This window comes from Rhinoraja longicauda, unplaced genomic scaffold (genome assembly GCF_053455715.1).
Source record: "Rhinoraja longicauda isolate Sanriku21f unplaced genomic scaffold, sRhiLon1.1 Scf000049, whole genome shotgun sequence".
NCBI lineage: Eukaryota > Metazoa > Chordata > Chondrichthyes > Rajiformes > Arhynchobatidae > Rhinoraja > Rhinoraja longicauda.
The window spans coordinates 852968-858967 of record NW_027601267.1 but is presented as its reverse complement, the minus strand read 5'-3'; the positions used below and the strand labels follow the sequence as shown (position 1 = coordinate 858967).

The following is a 6000-nucleotide window of genomic DNA, read 5'->3' as shown; positions in this document are numbered from 1 at the left end:
AAAATCGCGGCGCTACGGTCACCGTTTTGCCGGAATTGCCGTTTTCAGCCGACATCAGTGGAATATATATACAACGCTACAAGATCTGAGTTTTAGTATAGTATACTAGACAAAGTGGGCCCGTTGGGCCCATTCCCCACTCCCCCATTCTCTCGTCCCCCATCCCCATTCTTACTCTCCCCACACTCTCCCCTTTGGCCCGTCCTCTTAGGGTTTCCATTGTATCCGGGAGGGGGTGAGGGAGTGAAGGGGGGAGGGAGGGAGAGGGGAGGTTTGGGGGAGGGAGGTGTGGAGTGATCGAGGGGGAGGGAGTGGTGGAGGGAGGGATGTGTTGAGGTTGGAGGGTGGAGGGAGGGGGGGAGGGTGATGAGAGATGGGGTGGTATTTGTGGAGGGAGGGAGGGGGGGGAGAGAGGGGGGAGGGAGGGATGGGGGAGAGGGGAGGGATATGGACCTCCCCTTTTTCCCAGTACCCCTCTTTCCCCCACCACCAATTCCCCTCCGCACTACCCCTGTTGTCCCATTCCCCATTCTCAGCCCCCCCCCCCCCCCATTTTCTCTCCCCCAGACACACTCTCCCCCAGCATCAGTTAAAGGCCCGGGGGGGGGGGGGGGGGGTGGCGGTGATCGGATCTGTGAAAAGTCCGGTGGGGGGGGGGGGCTTCGGGAGATCGCATCATTCAAAGGCCCGGGGGGGGGGGGGGGGGGATAGCGTGGAGATGTTCTCCCGGGTGTGGGAGAGAGGAGAGAAGCAAGGGGAGAGAGGAGAGGTGAGCCGGTGATCGCGGGCTGGCGCCGCTAACGGCGTCCATTGTTTTGGTGCGAGTGAGGAGATGCCGCGCATGCGTGCTGAGTACAGAGTGAGGAGATTCCGCGCATGCGTACTGAGTACTACCGGACCGCAAGCGCCCCCCTTCTGTCAAAACTTCGATAAATCAGGGGGGGCAGCACTTTTAAACCTCTGTAACTTAAAAAATATGCGTCCGAATTAAATACAAATATCATTTTCCAGCAGCGAACCGCATGCTGATTAAGGCGGTTCAAAAATCGTGGCGCTACGGTTAACCGTTTTGCCGGAATTGCCGTATTCAGCCGACATCAGTGGAATATATATACAACACTACAAGATCTGAGTTTTAGTAGTATACTAGAACAAGTGTGCCCGTTCAAAGCGGGCCCTTTGGGCCCGTCCCCACACCTCCCATTTTCTCCTCCCCCAGCCCCACTCTTACTCTCCCCACACCCTCGCCTTGGGCGGTGAGGTAGTGGTGGAGGGAGGGAGGTGTTGAGGATGGACCCGGGGGGGGGGGGGATAGCGGGGAGATGTTCTCCCGGGTGTTGGAGAGAGGAGAGAAGCAGGGGGGGAGAGGAGAGGTGAGCCGGTGATCGCGGGCTGGCGCCGCTAACGGCGTCCATTTTTTTGTTGCGAGTGAGGAGATTCCGCGCATGCGTTGCTGAGCACAGAGTGAGGAGATTCCGCGCATGCGTACTGAGCACTGCCTCACCGCAGCGCCCTCTATCGAAACCTCAATAAGGGGGGGGGCATTGCATTAAAACCTGTGTAACTTAAAAAATATGCGACAGAATTAAATTAAAAAATCATTTTCCAGCATGGCCCGCGTGGTGATTAAGGCGGTACAAAAATCGTGGCGCTACGGTTCACCGTTTTGCCGGAATTGCCGTATTCAGCCGACATCAGTGGAATATATATACAACGCTACAAGATCTGAGTTTTAGTATAGTATACTAGACAAAGTGGGCCCGTTGGGCCCATTCCCCACTCCCCCATTCTCTCGTCCCCCATCCCCATTCTTACTCTCCCCACACTCTCCCCTTTGGCCCGTCCTCTTAGGGTTTCCATTGTATCCGGGAGGGGGTGAGGGAGTGAAGGGGGGAGGGAGGGAGAGGGAGGTTTGGGGGAGGAGGTGTGGAGTGATCGAGGGGGAGGGAGTGGTGGAGGGAGGGATGTGTTGAGGTTGGAGGGTGGAGGGAGGGGGGGAGGGTGATGAGAGATGGGGTGGTATTTGTGGAGGGAGGGAGGGGGGGGAGAGAGGGGGGAGGGAGGGATGGGGGAGAGGGGAGGGATATGGACCTCCCCTTTTCCCAGTACCCCTCTTTCCCCCACCACCAATTCCCCTCCGCACTACCCCTGTTGTCCCATTCCCCATTCTCAGCCCCCCCCCCCCCCCATTTTCTCTCCCCCAGACACACTCTCCCCAGCATCAGTTAAAGGCCCGGGGGGGGGGGGGGGGGGGGTGCGGGTGATCGGATCTGTGAAAAGTCCGGTGGGGGGGGGGGCTTCGGGAGATCGCATCATTCAAAGGCCCGGGGGGGGGGGGGGGGGGGATAGCGTGGAGATGTTCTCCCGGGTGTGGGAGAGAGGAGAGAAGCAAGGGGAGAGAGGAGAGGTGAGCCGGTGATCGCGGGCTGGCGCCGCTAACGGCGTCCATTGTTTTGGTGCGAGTGAGGAGATGCCGCGCATGCGTGCTGAGTACAGAGTGAGGAGATTCCGCGCATGCGTACTGAGTACTACCGGACCGCAGCGCCCCCCTTCTGTCAAAACTTCGATAAATCAGGGGGGGCAGCACTTTTAAACCTCTGTAACTTAAAAAATATGCGTCCGAATTAAATACAAATATCATTTTCCAGCAGCGAACCGCATGCTGATTAAGGCGGTTCAAAAATCGTGGCGCTACGGTTAACCGTTTTGCCGGAATTGCCGTATTCAGCCGACATCAGTGGAATATATATACAACACTACAAGATCTGAGTTTTAGTAGTATACTAGAACAAGTGTGCCCGTTCAAAGCGGGCCCTTTGGGCCCGTCCCCACACCTCCCATTTTCTCCTCCCCCAGCCCCACTCTTACTCTCCCCACACCCTCGCCTTGGGCGGTGAGGTAGTGGTGGAGGGAGGGAGGTGTTGAGGATGGACCCGGGGGGGGGGGGGATAGCGGGGAGATGTTCTCCCGGGTGTTGGAGAGAGGAGAGAAGCAGGGGGGGAGAGGAGAGGTGAGCCGGTGATCGCGGGCTGGCGCCGCTAACGGCGTCCATTTTTTTGTTGCGAGTGAGGAGATTCCGCGCATGCGTGCTGAGCACAGAGTGAGGAGATTCCGCGCATGCGTACTGAGCACTGCCTCACCGCAGCGCCCTCTATCGAAACCTCAATAAGGGGGGGGGCATTGCATTAAAACCTGTGTAACTTAAAAAATATGCGACAGAATTAAATTAAAAAATCATTTTCCAGCATTGGCCCGCGTGGTGATTAAGGCGGTACAAAAATCGTGGCGCTACGGTTCACCGTTTTGCCGGAATTGCCGTATTCAGCCGACATCAGTGGAATATATATACAACGCTACAAGATCTGAGTTTTAGTATAGTATACTAGACAAAGTGGGCCCGTTGGGCCCATTCCCCACTCCCCCATTCTCTCGTCCCCCATCCCCATTCTTACTCTCCCCACACTCTCCCCTTTGGCCCGTCCTCTTAGGGTTTCCATTGTATCCGGGAGGGGGTGAGGGAGTGAAGGGGGGAGGGAGGGAGAGGGAGGTTTGGGGGAGGGAGGTGTGGAGTGATCGAGGGGGAGGGAAGTGGTGGAGGGAGGGATGTGTTGAGGTTGGAGGGTGGAGGGAGGGGGGGAGGGTGATGAGAGATGGGGTGGTATTTGTGGAGGGAGGGAGGGGGGGGAGAGAGGGGGGAGGGAGGGATGGGGGAGAGGGGAGGGATATGGACCTCCCCTTTTCCCAGTACCCCTCTTTCCCCCACCACCAATTCCCCTCCGCACTACCCCTGTTGTCCCATTCCCCATTCTCAGCCCCCCCCCCCCCCATTTTCTCTCCCCCAGACACACTCTCCCCCAGCATCAGTTAAAGGCCCGGGGGGGGGGGGGGGGGGTGCGGGTGATCGGATCTGTGAAAAGTCCGGTGGGGGGGGGGGGCTTCGGGAGATCGCATCATTCAAAGGCCCGGGGGGGGGGGGGGGGGGGGGATAGCGTGGAGATGTTCTCCCGGGTGTGGGAGAGAGGAGAGAAGCAAGGGGAGAGAGGAGAGGTGAGCCGGTGATCGCGGGCTGGCGCCGCTAACGGCGTCCATTGTTTTGGTGCGAGTGAGGAGATGCCGCGCATGCGTGCTGAGTACAGAGTGAGGAGATTCCGCGCATGCGTACTGAGTACTACCGGACCGCAGCGCCCCCCTTCTGTCAAAACTTCGATAAATCAGGGGGGGCAGCACTTTTAAACCTCTGTAACTTAAAAAATATGCGTCCGAATTAAATACAAATATCATTTTCCAGCAGCGAACCGCATGCTGATTAAGGCGGTTCAAAAATCGTGGCGCTACGGTTAACCGTTTTGCCGGAATTGCCGTATTCAGCCGACATCAGTGGAATATATATACAACACTACAAGATCTGAGTTTTAGTAGTATACTAGAACAAGTGTGCCCGTTCAAAGCGGGCCCTTTGGGCCCGTCCCCACACCTCCCATTTTCTCCTCCCCCAGCCCCACTCTTACTCTCCCCACACCCTCGCCTTGGGCGGTGAGGTAGTGGTGGAGGGAGGGAGGTGTTGAGGATGGACCCGGGGGGGGGGGGGGGGGGATAGCGGGGAGATGTTCTCCCGGGTGTTGGAGAGAGGAGAGAAGCAGGGGGGGAGAGGAGAGGTGAGCCGGTGATCGCGGGCTGGCGCCGCTAACGGCGTCCATTTTTTTGTTGCGAGTGAGGAGATTCCGCGCATGCGTGCTGAGCACAGAGTGAGGAGATTCCGCGCATGCGTACTGAGCACTGCCTCACCGCAGCGCCCTCTATCGAAACCTCAATAAGGGGGGGGGCATTGCATTAAAACCTGTGTAACTTAAAAAATATGCGACAGAATTAAATTAAAAAATCATTTTCCAGCATTGGCCCGCGTGGTGATTAAGGCGGTACAAAAATCGTGGCGCTACGGTTCACCGTTTTGCCGTATTCAGCCGACATCAGTGGAATATATATACAACGCTACAAGATCTGAGTTTTAGTAGTATATAGATAGATTGAGGGGGGATGAATTGGGCGAATGGGGGATGGAGGAGAGGGGATAAAGGGGCTGAGGGGAGGATAAGAGGGGTTGAGGGGGGGATGATAAGTGGGGTTGAGGGGTGTGGATGGAGTGGGTGAGTACGGCTCTTAAAAAAGCCTGAAGCCAATTTAAATTAATGCAGCACAGGTTTGGGGGAGAAAAGGGGGATTGAGTGGGGAATGGAGTGCGTGAGTGGGGCTCTGAAAAAAATTCTAAACACAATTTCAGTTAATCAGGAGAGGTTTGGGGAAGTTTTAAGGGGGGGGGTGTTGAGCTGGGAATGGAGTGCCTGAGTATGGGGGGGTTGAGGTGGGAATGGAGTGGCTGAGTAAGGGGAGGGTGTTAGAACAAAGCAGTGGAGGTTTTCCTCCCCCAGTCCATCCCCCTCCTCCTCCCCCCCCCCCTCACCCACTCCATCCCTGCCGTCAGTCGGGTGGGTGTCAGCGCGGCCCGATCTAATTGTGGCGCTATGGTGTACTGTTTTGGCTGTGCGAGCGACAAAAGTTATCCTGCACATGTACACACAAACACACGGACAGAGTTTTAGTAATATACTAGACCAAGTAGGCCCGTTGTGCCCGTTCCTCGTAGAGTTTCCATTGCGACCTGGGGAAATTGCGTTTTTTCTTTAAAATAAATTGTCTGTTAAAAAAAAAAGAATCTCAATGGTGGCGAGAGGAGGGGGGGGGTGGAGAGGGGAGGGGTGAGTGAGGAGGGGGGAATGGGGTGGGGGAGACACTGACAGCGGCCATCTAATTTCTCCTTCACTGTGGTGCCGTGCTCCTCCAAGGGAGGGGGAGCGCAATTAAAGGCGGTACAGGGAAGGGGAAAGGGTGTGACCGAGGAACCCTGGACCCAAAGCCTCTCCTGTATTGGTGTAGCACCCTCAACCCCCTACTCAATCACCCTTATCCCCCCACCTCCCACTCTCCCATCTTCCCTGACCCCCA

The 6000-nt window shown here is 56.7% G+C and overlaps 1 protein-coding gene across 1 annotated transcript in view; it reads right to left on the bottom strand.

Annotated features, from left to right (window-relative positions):
- The window catches only part of LOC144612500 (integrator complex subunit 6-like), a 78856-nt gene that overhangs the window by 6385 nt on the left and 66471 nt on the right, over window positions 1–6000 (bottom strand). The gene's annotated exons all lie outside the window — the stretch shown is intronic.